This window comes from Humulus lupulus, chromosome 6 (genome assembly GCF_963169125.1).
Source record: "Humulus lupulus chromosome 6, drHumLupu1.1, whole genome shotgun sequence".
In the NCBI taxonomy this organism is placed as follows: Eukaryota; Viridiplantae; Streptophyta; class Magnoliopsida; order Rosales; family Cannabaceae; genus Humulus; species Humulus lupulus.
Genome location: NC_084798.1, coordinates 8,657,425 through 8,672,809, shown reverse-complemented (window position 1 = coordinate 8,672,809; position 15,385 = coordinate 8,657,425). Strand labels below are relative to the sequence as shown.

The 15,385-nt window shown below is 38.5% G+C and overlaps 1 non-coding gene across 1 annotated transcript; it reads left to right on the top strand.

Annotated features, from left to right (window-relative positions):
• The first annotated feature begins 9,747 nt into the window (after window positions 1–9,747).
• LOC133787447 (small nucleolar RNA R71) lies at window positions 9,748–9,854 on the top strand. Its single transcript, XR_009872469.1, has one exon. It is a non-coding gene; the product is annotated as a small nucleolar RNA R71 (small nucleolar RNA).
• The last annotated feature ends 5,531 nt before the right edge of the window (window positions 9,855–15,385 follow it).

Here is a 15,385-nt window from a genome sequence, read left to right as displayed (position 1 = left end):
CAATAAGATATGGTATAATATCTACAACAATCATAATAATCATCCAGGACTATCAGTCCAACAAATAGGTGACAATAGCCAAAAGTCACAGTAATGAGAATCGCTCCCTCTAGCCATGTGACGATAGGGTCACCAGGGCTTAATCAGTAAGTGTTTCATTTATAAGTTTGTTCAGGACAGGTGCATGGTGATTGGTCACCAACATAACCTTCCTCACGACTCTAGAGTCGAAACTATGGACAACGTCCCTTAGCCACGTGACTAACGGTCACCGGGGTCATATACCTTGGCTATAGTCATCTGGTCGTAGACCAGGCAAGCGCTTATAAGTTCATCGACCTTAGGGCCGGTCCCGCATTAATGCCATAGAGCCATTCAATGCGTGATCATCGACTTTAGAGTCGGTCCCTGACTAGTCAGTGTCTTAAACAGGTGATCATCATTCATTAGCATTTAATATGCAATCCACGTTCACGTATATCAACCAACATGCTTCAATATCAACCATGCATGTCATATACCTGTACAGGGTGCAACTGTATTCATACACTGTTTTCTTACCTCAAGTTGGAGCGAGAAGTATGATAAAGACGACCCCTGAGAACGATCGGTCTTTTAGTTCCTTAGCGGTTACCTAATCACAACCAATTATAACCTCCATTAATGAGAATCCACAATAATAGGGTCTTAACCTAAGCACCACCCTCGGGACCTCGAAACATGCCTACACGGTGAGTAGAATCGATCCCGGGCCTTAAGGATTGAAACCCCAAGTCAAAAACCCTTAAAAACACTCAAAACGGGGTTTGGAAGGAACAGGGTAGCGCTACAGCGCTCAACCCCTAGCGCTACAGCGCTATACACAGAACCGCCCAAGTGCCAGAAACCCTCCTGAGGAGCGCTATAGCGCCCTAGGGTGGGCGCTGTAGCGCTACCTCCAGCCCAGAACACCCCTGAACCGACCTTCTTCATCTCCTTCGATTCTAACTCGATTCCCAAGCTTCCAAAGCCTATTCTTGATGCCAAATGAACCCAAAAACCATCCCAACACATCCCAAACATCACAAGCATGGGAACCCTAGCCAAAACTCCCAACAAAACCCATGAATTCACCCTAAACATTTCAGCTGCAAAACAAAACTAAAACAGAGCAAACCAGAGAAACTATGGTTAGAAACTTACCCAAAGCTTGGCTTATGAAGCTCTTCAATGATGGAACACACTCCTAAACTCCCAAGGCTTGCTTCCTAAGCTTGAATCCTCAAAATTGGTTCAGAAACCACAAAGAACAGAGAGAAAAAGAAGGTACGGGAGAACTCTCAAAGACACTCTGTTTTTCCATCACCTTTTCAGCTAAATAAGGTTATATCTATCCTAGGGGTGAAATGACCATTTTACCCCTAGGTCAATTAATGGTTTCCAAAGACTCCCAAGGGCATTTTTGGTACTTTCTTCCTAACTCGTTAATCATAATTAACGCTCTCCAATTCCCGTTATTCTCAATAATCTCAAACACCAATAATTCACATCCCGCTACCCTTTATCTCCCGGTAACGCTCTAATCATCAAAATCACCCGAGACTTAAACCAAGTCCCGACACTTAAACCCGCTGTGATTAAACCACTAATCAATAACCTACGATCGTCTCATGTCGAACAGCTCGAACAAACCCACATCATAATGTGGTCTCAACATATATCACTGACATGCATACAATTAACATTATATTATAATATAATTCTCATAAATGTACATAAACACGTTTAACAGCATAATTAAGCAATTATGGCCCTCCTGGCCTACTAATCCAGCCGTTAAACCACATTAGGGAATCCGGGGCATTACAGCCGCGGCATGGCTGTGGTGAGCCGCGGCCCATCAGGGCATTTTTGGCTAAAATTGTGTTTTTAGCTTAGGGATGCTTACCATAGGCCTCGGGGTTGATCTTACTACTTGGTTAAGTGCGGATTGATGTCTCGGAGGCTAGATATTGGTTCGGGAACTTATGTTGATCATTTTTATTGATGATACCTTATATTTGGTTATGACTAGGTGACCGCTAAAGGACTAAAAGTTGATCGCTCTCAAGGATCGTTCTTTAAATCATTCTAGCTCGAATCTGAGGTAAGAAAACTGCACCCTGTGTATATGTATGACATGCATGGTTATTCTTGATGCATGTCGGTTGATTATTAAGTATGACATGCATGGATATTCTTGATGCATGTTGGTTGATTATTGAGTATGACATGCATGGCTATTATTGATGCATGTTGGTTGATTATTGGGTATGACATGCATGGCTATTCTTGATGCATGTTGGTTGACTATTAAGCGTGACATGCATGGATGTTATTGGTGCATGTTGGATTGTTGGATATATTGCATATGATGCATGAGAAACCTGTGATTAGGACATGCTTTGTATACTGTGTATAATATCATTCAGAGCTTGAGCCTCTGTGGTTGTGCGTGGTCCTAATTGTACTAGTATCTGTTAAGTAAGCATGCTGAACACCTTTTTTTATGAGCAATGAACATGTGTTATATGATTGGTGGCATGACTTACTTGTGAATGGCACTGACTAGTCAGGGACCGACCCTAAGGTCGAAGAACTTATAAGCGCTTGCCTGGTCTAAGACCAGATGATCATGGCCCTGGTGACCCTATCGTCACATGGCTAGGGGACGCTGTCCATAGCACGACTCTAGAGTCGGGAGGAAGGTTATGTTGGTGACCATTCACCATACACCTATCCTGTTCCAACTTATGAAAGGTTCTCATATCAGTTAAGCCCTAGTGGCCCTATCGTCACATGGCAAGAAGGAGCTGTATCCACTTTTGTGACTTTTTCTACAGTCACCTATCTATTTTGGACTGAAAATCCTGGATGGCTATTATGGTTATTGTTGATATTATATCATGTTTTATTGTGTTTTCTTGCTGGTATTCGGCTCACGGGTGCTACGTGGTGCAGGTAAAGGCAAGAGGAAGTTGGACCATCTCTGAGTTGAAGAGCTTAGGTGATGATGTGTACATATGCAGCTGTTCTTCCACCACGACCGAGGTTTAAAGTGGAACTAGGGTTGAACCATGTTTTGCCGCTTAGAACGGCCTGTTGTAAATATTTTCTGTAATAGACTTTGAAATTATATTTTCGGGATCCCAATGTATATACTAAACGTTCTAGTGAAACGTTACATCTTAACCAAAATGCTTAATCCCTAAACCGCTAAACATACTTAGATACACGTTTTTGGCCAAATGACTCGATTAGCGAGTTTAGCACTGTTTACAAGGCACACCGTAACGGTCCCAGGAGTTGGGGCGTTACACTTCCGCTCAGAATGGACGTGTCGAGCGTAAACATGGCCATGTTGTTGAACTCGGGCTTGCCATGATTGCTCACTCTTCTCTCCCTCTTACTTTTTGGAACTATGCTTTTCACACTGCTGTTTATCTGATAAATAGACTGCCCAATTCTGTGTTGTCCTTTTCTTCCCCTTATTTTACCTTGTATGGTAAGCATCCTTCATATTCCCAGCTGCATGTTTTTGGGTGTGCTTCCTTTCCCTTCTTACTCCCCTATAATCAAAACAAGCTTCAATTTCGTAGCTTGGAATGTGTCTTCATCGGCTATAGTTCTCAGCACAAAGGCTATTTGTGCCTCCATCGTGATATTGGTCGTGTCTATGTTTCCCGTCATGTGATTTTCAATGAGTACTCTTTCCCTTTTCGGTCCGCTTTCCCTTCTTCTCCTTCATCTTCCTCTATTCCCTCCTTTTCTATACCTTCATTCGTGCCCCCTATCCCTCTTCCTCTTGCTCCTTTTCCTTCTGTTTCTTCGTCCCCTCCTTCTACCACTTCATCTCTTCCTGCCTCTTCTTCCTCATCTCCTTCCATCCCTCCCACCCCTTCTTGTCTCCCTATTTCGACTCCGCCAAGTGAGTCCTTGGCTGCTCCGCCACCTCCAGCTCCCTTCCCCTCCAATTTGCATCCTATGGTGACAAGAGCTAAAGTTGGCATTCATAAACCTCGCTTGATACTGAGTGTATATGCTGCCTCTCCTCTTGAACCCACTTCCTATCGTGAGGCTGCTAAATCTGAGGTGTGGTTACATGCTATGAGAGCGGAAATTGCTGCTTTACATAAAAATCAGACTTGGCATTTGGTTCCTACCAGTGAAGCCTCTCATGTTATTGGTTGCAAGTGGGTATATAAGTTGAAACTTAAGCCAAATGGTGAGGTTGATCGATACAAGGCTCGTTTGGTTGCCAAGGGATATAGTCAAACGGAGGGCCTCGATTATTTTGAAACCTTTAGCCCGGTTGTAAAGCCTACTACAATCTGCATCATTCTTTCTTTGGCTGTACAACATAGTTGGTGTCTTCGCCAATTAGATGTGCAAAATGCCTTTCTTCATGGTGAGTTGACCGAAGCTGTTTTTATGTCTCAGCCACCGGGTTTCATTGACTCTACACACCCTGATTTTGTTTGTAAATTGGACAAATCTATCTATGGATTGAAGCAGTCACCTCATGCCTGGTATACTAAACTGAGTTCTTCTTTGTTGGCCAAAGGTTTTCTTAGTTCTCACTCTGACTCTTCTATGTTTGTTCTTTCCAAACCTGGCTGTTATATAGTTGTACTTATTTATGTTGATGATATTATCGTTGCTGGCCCAAATGCCTCTCATATCTCAGCCTTGCTTACCACTTTGGGTCGTGAGTTTGCTATTAAAGATCTTGGTGATCTGCACTATTTCTTGGGTGTTGAGGTTCAGCGCACTCTTACTGGTCTTCATCTTAGTCAGTCCAAGTACATCATGGACCTTCTTGCCCGTGCTCAAATGTTGGATTCTAAACAGGTGGCCACTCCTATGTCTTCCTCTCAGAGTTTATCCATTTCTTCAGGTGTGCCTCTTGTTGATGGCTCTCAATATCGGTCCATTGTTGGTGCCTTGCAGTACTGCACTTTGACGCATCCTGATATTGCCTTCTCGGTCAATAAGGCCTGCCAATTTATGCATTCGCCCACTGATGTCCACTGGCTTGCAGTCAAGCGAATCCTACGTTATTTGTCGGGCACTATTGATTATGGCCTTCACTATCAATCCTCGGCAGATTCTAGTGTGCTATGTTATACAGATGCTGATTGGGCCTCCTGCCCGGATGATAAGCGCATCACAAGTGCCTTTTGTATTTTTCATGGACTGAATTTGGTTTCCTGGTCTTCTAGTAAGCAACGGGCTGTCTCTAGGTCCAGCACAGAATCAGAATATCGAAGTCTTGCCAATGGCACTGCTGAACTATTGTGGTTGCAGGCTCTCTTTTCTGACTTGCAGTACCCATTGTCTTCGCCTTCTGTACTACTCTGCAACAATATTGGTGCTACTTATCTGAGTTCCAATCCTGTTTTGCACTCTAGAACTAAGCATGTTGAATTGGACTTTCATTTTGTCCGTGAAAAAGTTGCTGCCAAACGTCTCATTATTCGTTACACACCTTCCATTCAACAGATTGCAGATGCCTTGACCAAGCCTTTACCTACTCATTGCAGATGCCTTAACCAATCCTCTAATAAGCCTTTACCTACTTATATAACCTCTATTTTTTCAATTCTCTCTAGTTCTCATGTGTTGAGTACATCTAGAAAGTCTAAATCAACATTTGAATCCTACGTGCTCACACACGTCCTTGTGTATTAGAGGATTAACTTGGAAGACTAAGGTGTGATCTTTCATAAGGATAGGAAGATCATTGATTTTTACGAAAAAAATTCAAGGACATTTGATAGGCTCGTAATCTCTTATCTATTTTATGTGTAATTTAATATATCTATATATGTATGATCCTGATGACAGGTATTAATAAACTTTTTAAATGACCTATTCCAATGCGTATTCTTATTTTTTTTACTTAATAGCTACAAATATATATATATATGAAAAGAAAACAAAAATAATTATATAGAAAAAAATCACTGTGGTTTTTTTAACAAAACCGTAGTGAAAAGTATTCTTTCTATGCGGTTTTTATACTTTTCACTCCAGTTTTTTTGTAAATTTTTCTCTGCAATTGATTACACCGCGGTTCCCATCACTCCAAAAAACAAAGTGTATTAAGAAAAAAAAATCGCAGAGAACGCTCAGTTTTGTAGTAGTGAATCAAATTTATGAATTGATATGCATGTACACTCAACTTTAGGGATATTTTAAATGAAATGAAATAGTCGTGTTGTTTCGTTTATAGTATTTTATATAAAGTGATCAACAGTGCATGCTATATCACCTATAGACTATGAAATTTCTTATTGAATAGTTTTAGAAGACTTTTCATGTCGCACATTTAGGGTCATGAATTTTTTTATATTTATGGAGTGTGGAAGGTGAAAGTCCCTAGAATAATTTTTTTTTCTAAACTTAATTAATAAAATGTGTTTATTATTATTTTATGTAAATAATTATATAATAATATTAATAAATTAATGAATAAATAGCATTTTTACCCTCCGAACTATGACCATTGTATGATCGTGCCCTCCGAATGATTCGCGATGTTAAAAATTCCCCTCAAACTATGCACGTTACTGAAATATGAGATTTCTATTAGATTTCGTCCTAGGTGGCTAACAGATTGATGATGTAGCATTTTGTCTCTTGATGTGGGAGTGCCATGTGTAGAATAATTAGAAATTTTGCCCCCTAAACTTTGACCACTACCAAATTGTGCCCTTTTTATTAAGACTAATTTAATTTTTTTCTTTTTAAAAATGATAATTAAATCCTTAAAAATTAGAAAACAAAATCATTTTAAAAGATTAAGAAAATAAACAATACTAAAAGTTTCAAATTAATTAAATAAAATTCAAAATCAAATTAATAGCAAATAACTTTTTTATTACTTTTTCTTTTCTTTTACAATATAAAATTAATATATAAATTAAAAAATAAATCCTAAAACAATATTTTTTCCTCTTTGTCCTTCTCCTCTTAAATTAAATTTTTATTTATTTATTTAAGTTTTTCCTCTACCTCTTCAATTAAATTTTTTTTCTTTGTTGTAGTATTTATTTTAAATGTTCATTCTAAAATAGTTTTAATCAATGTTGTAAAAGAAAAAGTAAAAAAAAAAAGTTATTTGAACTTTCCCCAAATTTTCCCAGACAATTCAAGAAATACCTATTTTTTTCTTACTTTTCTTTCCATAATGATCTCACTATTTCCCCCACACTTATACTTTTGCAAAATTTGCATGTATGCATTTTTTTTCATTGCAAATCATCATCAATTTTTTTCTTTTGTTTTTTTAATAATATTTCAAGTAGAGAAATATAGATCATACACAAATTACAACCAAACAAATAACCCACAAGTATTTCCATTTTTTTTTTCCAAATCATCCCACAAAACCAAAAATCATATACATGACCATGGTGCAATGGGTTACAAAAAGAAATATTTTTTTTCAAAGAGGTATAGGGTCAAAAATTTCGGTTCATAGAAGAAAAGAAACAGTCGTCATGGCTCAATCATGGGAAACTAGGGATTATCATATAATAGGTTGGCTTGAACGGCTCAAACGATCCAAATAACTGCCTTAATCATCTTCCTAATCACGTGTACTTATGATTTCACCTCACACAATTGATCAATGATTTCTAGAGTGGTTGGGAATTCAAATAATTTTTTTTTTCAACAAGCATAAATCTTTTTTCCAATACATTTAAGTGGTGAATTCAATCGTGCATAGAGTGAAAAGTAACATAAATCAAAATAACAATTCACATAGGAGTCAAGTACACAAGTCATACAAAATTCCTCATTGTCTAACATCACTATAAGCACAATTCAAAGTTTCATCATCGACCAATGCTTTCAACAAGACCGACTAAAGAAAACACACAAACAAATTAAAAAAATAGACTAAAAAATGAAAACAGAAAAAATAAACCCAACAACAAACAAAATGAAATTATTCCCTTCCCCCACACTTAAATAATACATTGTCCTCAATGAAAAATAAAACGAAAGATAAGGAAAAGAAAACTCCCTCAAGTACGCTTTGTTTATGTCGTTAGCTCGACTGAATGCTGCTCTCAAGATTTTTATGTTGGGTATTCCAATGAAGTCTCTTTCCCTTTGATCTTACCAGGAGAATCAGACTCATTGAATTTGATAACTTCACCATCAAATTCCATTATCAGCGTTATTGCTCTAACATCCAGCTTTGTATTTGTTGTCATCAAGAATGGCCTCCCAAATAAAACTGGTGTCGGATTGGGTATTAATGCATCCCCCATTTCAAGTATATAGAAATCTGCTGGAAAGACAAGTCCATCAACCTTTACCAGCACATCTACAACTATTCCTAAAGGATAAGCATTAGTGTGATCGGCCAGTTGAACAATAACTCCTGTCTTCTTTAGTGGTCCAAGATTTAAAGAAGCATATGATGAATATGACATGACATTAATTGATGCTCCCAAATCTATCATACACTACTCAATCCTTTTATTCCCAATCATATAAGGAATTGTAAAAGTTCCAGGATCCTTGTATTTTGGTGGTAGCTTCTTTTGGAGAACAGGAGAGACGTTCTCCCCCACACTTATATTTTCACCACCCTTCAATTTCTTCTTATTCATGCACAACTCCTTCAAAAATTTAGCATAACGTGACACTTGTTTAATAGCATCAAGTAATGGAATGTTTACCTTAACTTTGCGAAAACTCCCAAGAATTTCCTTGCCAGCTTCCTCTTTCTTAAACTTTTTTAATCTGCTTGGAAAAGGCGGACGAGGAACATAGGTTGGCATAGTCAATTTATGTGACTTTTTCTGCATTGATGGTTCATCATGGATGGAGTTGTCTATTACTTCCTTTTGCATTGGAGCTGGCAATGAAGGTTGTGTGGATGGTTCATATTGTCTACCACTTTGTAGTGTTAGCGCACTTACATTCTCCTTGGGATTCCTCTCAGGTTGTGAAGGCAATTTATTAGAAAGATGAGCTTCCAACCTATTATATGATGTTGCTAATTGTCCCACCTGATTCTCCAAACTTTTGATGGATGCTTGGGTAGTTTTATGAAAATGAAGCATATTGGTAGCAATTGCATTGATTAAATCTTCAGTGTAGGGTTTGACACTTGGTGGTGGCGCAACTTGCGGTGGTTGTGATGGTCTAGGTATAAAATTCTGTTGAGACTGCTGTTGAAAAGTGAAACCAGGTGGTCTCGCAGGTGTAGACTATGGAACAACTTGTTGTTGATTCCCATAACGAAGATTTGGATGATCACGCCAGCCATGATTATAAGTTTGTGAAAATGGTTCATAGTACATCTGGTGTAATTGACCTGGAAAATTTCCTATAGCATTAACACCCTCAGTCTCTTCCTCAAATAGAGTAGGGCAAGTATCAGTAGCATGCCCCACAACCTGACATATTCCACATGGCCGCACCTGTTGGCCTAAAGCAAGTTGTTGTACCACTGCAGTTAATTTAGCCAATTGTTGACCAAGCTGATTAGCATTAGAGGTGCTCACTTCATTAGCTGGTTTGGGTGCTGGGGACGGATCTTGGCGAATGCCAAACTGTTGTGAGTTAGCAGCCATATTAGAAATCAAGCTCCTAGCAACAGCAGGAATCTTATCAACTAGTGCACCCCCATTGGCTGCATCAATCATACTCCTATCCAGTGATTGTAATCCTTCAAAAAAGTACTGGATGATGAGTTGTTCACTTATCTGATGATGAGGGCAACTAGCACACAACCGCTTAAATCTCTCCCAATATTCATACAAAGACTCCCCTGTATATTGTCTTATACCACAGATCTCTTTCCTTATGCTTCCAACTTTAGAGGCTGGAAAATATCATTCCAGGAACATAGTCTTCATATCATTCCATGTTTCAACAGTACTAGGTGGAAGATAGTACAACCACTCTTTAGCTGCATCCTTCAGGGAGAAAGGAAAAGCTCGCAGCTTAATTTGTTCTTCAGTCACAACAGCAGATTTTATTAGAACAAACAATATGAAACTCCTTCAAATGTTTATTCGGGTCCTCACCGGGCATCCTGTGGAAAGAAGGCAATAAGTGGATGAGGCCCGACTTCAACTTAAGTTAACATTCCAAAGGTGGATACTGGATGCAAAGCAGTTGTTGGTCAAGAATTGGCGTTGCCAACTCTTTCAACGTCCTTTGCTGGGCCATTGTTCTATAGGATCGAACTGAATCATCAGAATCAGATTCATTGTCAGATGATAATGGCTCTTTAACAGACTTTGCACGTTGATAATGACGCTGAAAGAGTGGATTATCAGTGATAGTTCTGGAGAAGTGTGACGCGGACAATGCCGCAAGATAATCTTTAATCTTTTGTAGTCGATCTTGTGTATCGTCCTCACCAAACATATACACCTAACAATTCCACAGTAAAAACTAATTAGTTGCAAACAAATAAATTTGAATAATAAAGAGAATAACAATAGTCCTCGGCAACGGCGCCAAGAATTTGATGCGTGTCGTATATCACAACAAATTTAACAATTATTTTTCTTTCAATACTTCCAATTATTTTAGTATAATAGCAAGCACATGTCGAACCCACTAGGACTATCGTTCACTTTATTATTCAATAATTAACACTAAAAATTAAAAGGGGATTTAGATTTTGAACTCAAAATTAAATAAAATAAACTAGAAAGCACATAAAGATTGATATTACGATATTAAGAAACAGTTAAAGGTTAATCTCCACCCTCAACAATCATTCCCAATCACTAATAATAAATATCATTCCAATTTCTCAATTAAACTATTAACTCTGCAGATAATGCTGAAGCAGACAATTATCCCAGTCTTCCTATTACAAGTAATCAATGTGAAGTGCTCAATAATTAACTCTTTTAGCTAAGCAATAAATCTATGAAGCATACAATCTATTTAACTTAGATAAAGCATTAAGTCCTATGGAGACAAGTTAATCTAGGCAATAAATTAATGAAGCATATAATTCATTTAACCTAGGTTCTATTTTCCATCACAATCAACAATTCTTTTGACATCACTATCAATTGCAATTTATCACTTACACTTAGAATCCTAAACTATTAGGTGAGTAGTAATTCTAAGATGACAATTGAATCATGTAAAACCTTAATTAGTTGGCCACCTAACAAGAAATCACAAAATTCATAACACTCAATTGGAAAAATAGAAACAATTTAATATTGAGAGAAATTAAAGAATAATACTCATTATCAACTATCAAGAATTCATGTCTTGGGTTTTGAATTAACCCTTGACCTAAAAAGAACTTACTCCATAGTAGTAATCATAATCACAAACATATTTACAATTAAGATTAAAGAGATTAAGGGAAGAAAAGAAACTAGACTGATGAACAATAGTGTTGTAGTGTTGTAGTTTTCTCTCCAGCCCTTTCTCAGTCTTTCTCTCTCTAAAAACCGTAATCAAAACTTTAATATAAAATTAACCCTAATAATCTTTTATAGTCTCAATTAAATTCTAATTAAAAAGTAATTAAAAATCTGAAAACGATGTCACAGGTTGCGCGTGCCACGGCCTAAAACAAAATATGTGCAGAAATTGGTGATACAGGCAGTGGCCTGAAAAAACTGGGCATTGGCCCAACGCACTAGGTAGCGGCTTGAAAAATTTGAGCAGCGGCCTGTTTGGAACAGAAAAATCTGAAATGTCAATTCCAATTAAAGTGTCGCGGCCTGAATTTTATGAGTCGCGGCCTATCTTTAATTTCTTCAATTCTTGACCTTAGATAGCTTGTACGTTGCTGCCACTTCAATATTTCAATCTCGAAAGCCTGGAATGCTCCTAAAACTTCATTTTAACCTCATCCCAGCGAGTCTTTTTTCAACCTATGATTTATAAACTACACTTGCCATCAAAATGCCAAATTTATCATCATAAAATGCAATGTAGAAAATATGTTGTAGTGCCACGAAACTAAGTTAAAACTACTAAAAAATGTTATTATAACACCATATAAGCATGAAAAAACTTATCAAATATTAATATAAAAATGACCTTATCAAAGCTAATTACCTTCTATAATTAACTTGAAAATATTCTCTTCAATTTTGGTCATTTTTTATCGAAGTTGTCACATAAAGCCAATCTCCCATACTATTTAAGAACTTGAAATAGGAAATTCTCCAAGATGTTATGAGCAAAATGTTGCCACAAACTATAAAAAATCCAACTCCAATTCCCATATGAAAATGTTTCATGTCAAACCATTTGTCACGCTATCTTTAACAATGCTTTCATCACTATTCGAACCTAGATGACCTAATTACAAAGTCTCATCTCCTAAACATGACTTTGTTAGCGGAGGTTCGCAAAGTCTAAGGTTCCCTTGTTTGTAGTTAAGTACTCGTGGGGATCTTTCTAGAAAAACTGGTTGTTTGACGTTAGTAATATTGGCCCAACACAAGACTCAGGCCCAATTAAGTTGGACTCAGAAGCCATCGAGAACAAAGTTCAAGAGTGGATTGACCACTCAACCCAAGCCCCAATTTAGAAAAAACTATTTTTTCCTCACGATACCAGTAGAGAAGAGGAGACTACACACCACAACAATGGAGAAGAGGCACCTGCGTGTGAGACCTAGCTGGCTCAAGGAGTTCGTTATGCTCAGGAGACGTTGAGGGACGTAGTCAAGGGAATCGTATTTTCTGTTAGAGCAATTTGTTATTTCTGGTTTGAGTATATGTACTTTTTGTATTAGAACTTATGGGTATTATGTTGAATGAGAAGTTGAAAGGCTCTGGGAGATTGGTACTATCTCGAAGAGTACTTTTACAAACATCGCTGATGCTTTCATTGATTTGTGCTCAACATGAAGAATGAAGAAATTGCCGCAATGCTTCAATCTATGGAGCAAAGGTTCAAACAATATTCAGATGCTCAACTGGAGAAACAATTCGAGAAGTTTTCAACACTACTCGATCAACATGTTACTAAGACAGATGAACACATAACTCAGATGTCGTAGCAACCAGCATCGGACATCCAAAGGAACGGTAGTGTGGTTTGCGAGACTTCCCGTTCGGGTGGAAGACGAACTGATGCGGAACCTGATTGTCATGAGTTGAATTAAATTCTCAAAACTCTCCGAGTTAAGGTTCCTCGCTTTGATGGCTCGAATGTGGAAGATTAGGTTTACAAGATCAATAAGTTTTTTGACCTTCACAAAGTGGATTGTGCGATGAGGTTATCGGTGGTGGCCTTTCACTTGGAGGGTAGTCCATCGACATGGTTTCAATGGATGGAGATGGGTGGTGCGATTACTTACTGGGATTCATTTTTTAAGGCTCTGCAGCAAAGGTTTGGGCTGTCCATTTATGATGATCATTTGGCAGAATATCTAAGACCACTCAAACAGGAAAAGTTTCTCAATATCATATTGAATTTGAGCCATTGATTCCTCGTATTACTAGAGTGGCAGAGAAGAAATCCATGCCCCAAACAGGTAGTAATCCTTTGCCTATTAAGCGGTTAACTCCAGCCTAATTGAAGGATAGACGAGATAAGAGACTCTGTTTTACATGAAGCTGAATCCCCTGAAGTGCACTTTCGGAAATGCCTTCACCCAGGTTGCGTAAGGAAGTATAAAGCCTAATTGGAAAGGTGACAGCTTTAAACTCCTTCATTTCAAAATCCACTGACAAGTGTCTACCATTCTACAACTTGCTAAGAGGAAATAAGAAATTTGAATGGACTGAAGAATGCGAACAGGCATTTTGCGACCTGAAAACGCACCTAGCTGAACCCCCCGTACTATCAAAACCGACATCTGGAGAATGTCTATGTAATGCCCCAAATTTCCTAATAAGGTTTAGGACCTTGATTAGGAGGCCGGGAGGGCCATAATAGATTTATTATAGTATTTAATGATTATATGCATGTTTACGTGAATTATATTATTATATGATGGTGAATGCATGCTTATGGGCTCATATGTTAATTATGAGGGTAATTTGGTAATTTGGCCTGTTGAGGGCATATTTGTAATTGGGTGCATATTGTAATTTGTGAATGAGAGTTTATTATTATTGAGATATATTCGAGCTATACGACATGAGACGGTCATATATAGTGGATTATCGGTTTTGTCATAACGGGGTCAAATTCGGGGTAATAGAAATGTTTATTTGGTGATGGATTGGGAGTATTTGAGATCAGGATGGAATTCTGGAAGTTTTGACTATAATGTCCCCGGGGGTGTTTTCGGGACCCCGAGCACTAGGTTTTATTTGAGGTTACTTAAGCTTGAAGTAGCTTGTCAGATAAGAACATACGTTAGGAAACCTCTCGTTCTCTCTTTCGACGGTCCGTTTTACCGTTTGAGCGTTTTCGAAGATATCTTGAGTTCTAGGAGTCGGAATCAAGCGAGGGTCGAGGCATAGCGATCCTAGGAAAGAATAGAAGCTTCTTAACCGAAGGATCTGACAGAAAACAACCCAATCAAAGGTAATTGAAGTTTAAGTTTTGAGTTATTCCGAGTTTCTAAGCTTTGAATTGATTTTGTGAATCGTTGAGTTTTCGGTTCGTTTGAACCTTGGGTTTTGAGGTATTGGGAAGCTTGTGAACTTTGTTTTGATGATTGGGGAATGTTTAGGTGTATTTTTGGGGACTTTGAAGTGTTGAAAACACGTTGGAGAATGGTTCTGGGTTGGGCGCCGCGGCCCTGTTCTTGGGCGCCGTGGCCTTTCTGTTTCGCTGGGCGCCGTGGCCCTTGTGTGGGGCGCCGCGGCGCTTGCCTCTGGAAATTCTGGGGGCCGCGGCCCAAGGTGCTAGGGCCGCAGCCCTTGCCCTGTTTTCACCCCGTTTGCTCGTTTTGACCCCGGGAACTTAGCTATGGGCCTCGGGAGTGTCCCTACTACTTGGATTAGTTTGGATTGATCTCTTGGAGGCTAGGTTTTGGTTTGAAAACCTTTGGTTATCATGTTATTGATGGTATTCCATATTTGGTTATGATTAGGTAACCGCTAAGGGCTTAAAGGTTGATCGTTCTCAAGGGTCGTTCTTATATTGGTTCTAGCTCGGATTTGAGGTAAGAAAACTGCACCCTGTGTATATGAGACATGCATGGTTGTTATGATGCATGTTGGTTGATTAATGAGTATGACATGCGTGGTTGTTATTGATGCATGTCGGTTGATTATTATGTATGACATGCATGGCTATTCTTGATGCATGTTGGTTGACTATTAAATGTGACATGCATGGCTGTTATTGGTGCATGTTAGATAGCTGGATGGATTGCATATGATGCACGAGGAACATGTGATTAGGACATGCTTTGTATACTGGGTATGATATTGTTCGGAGCTTG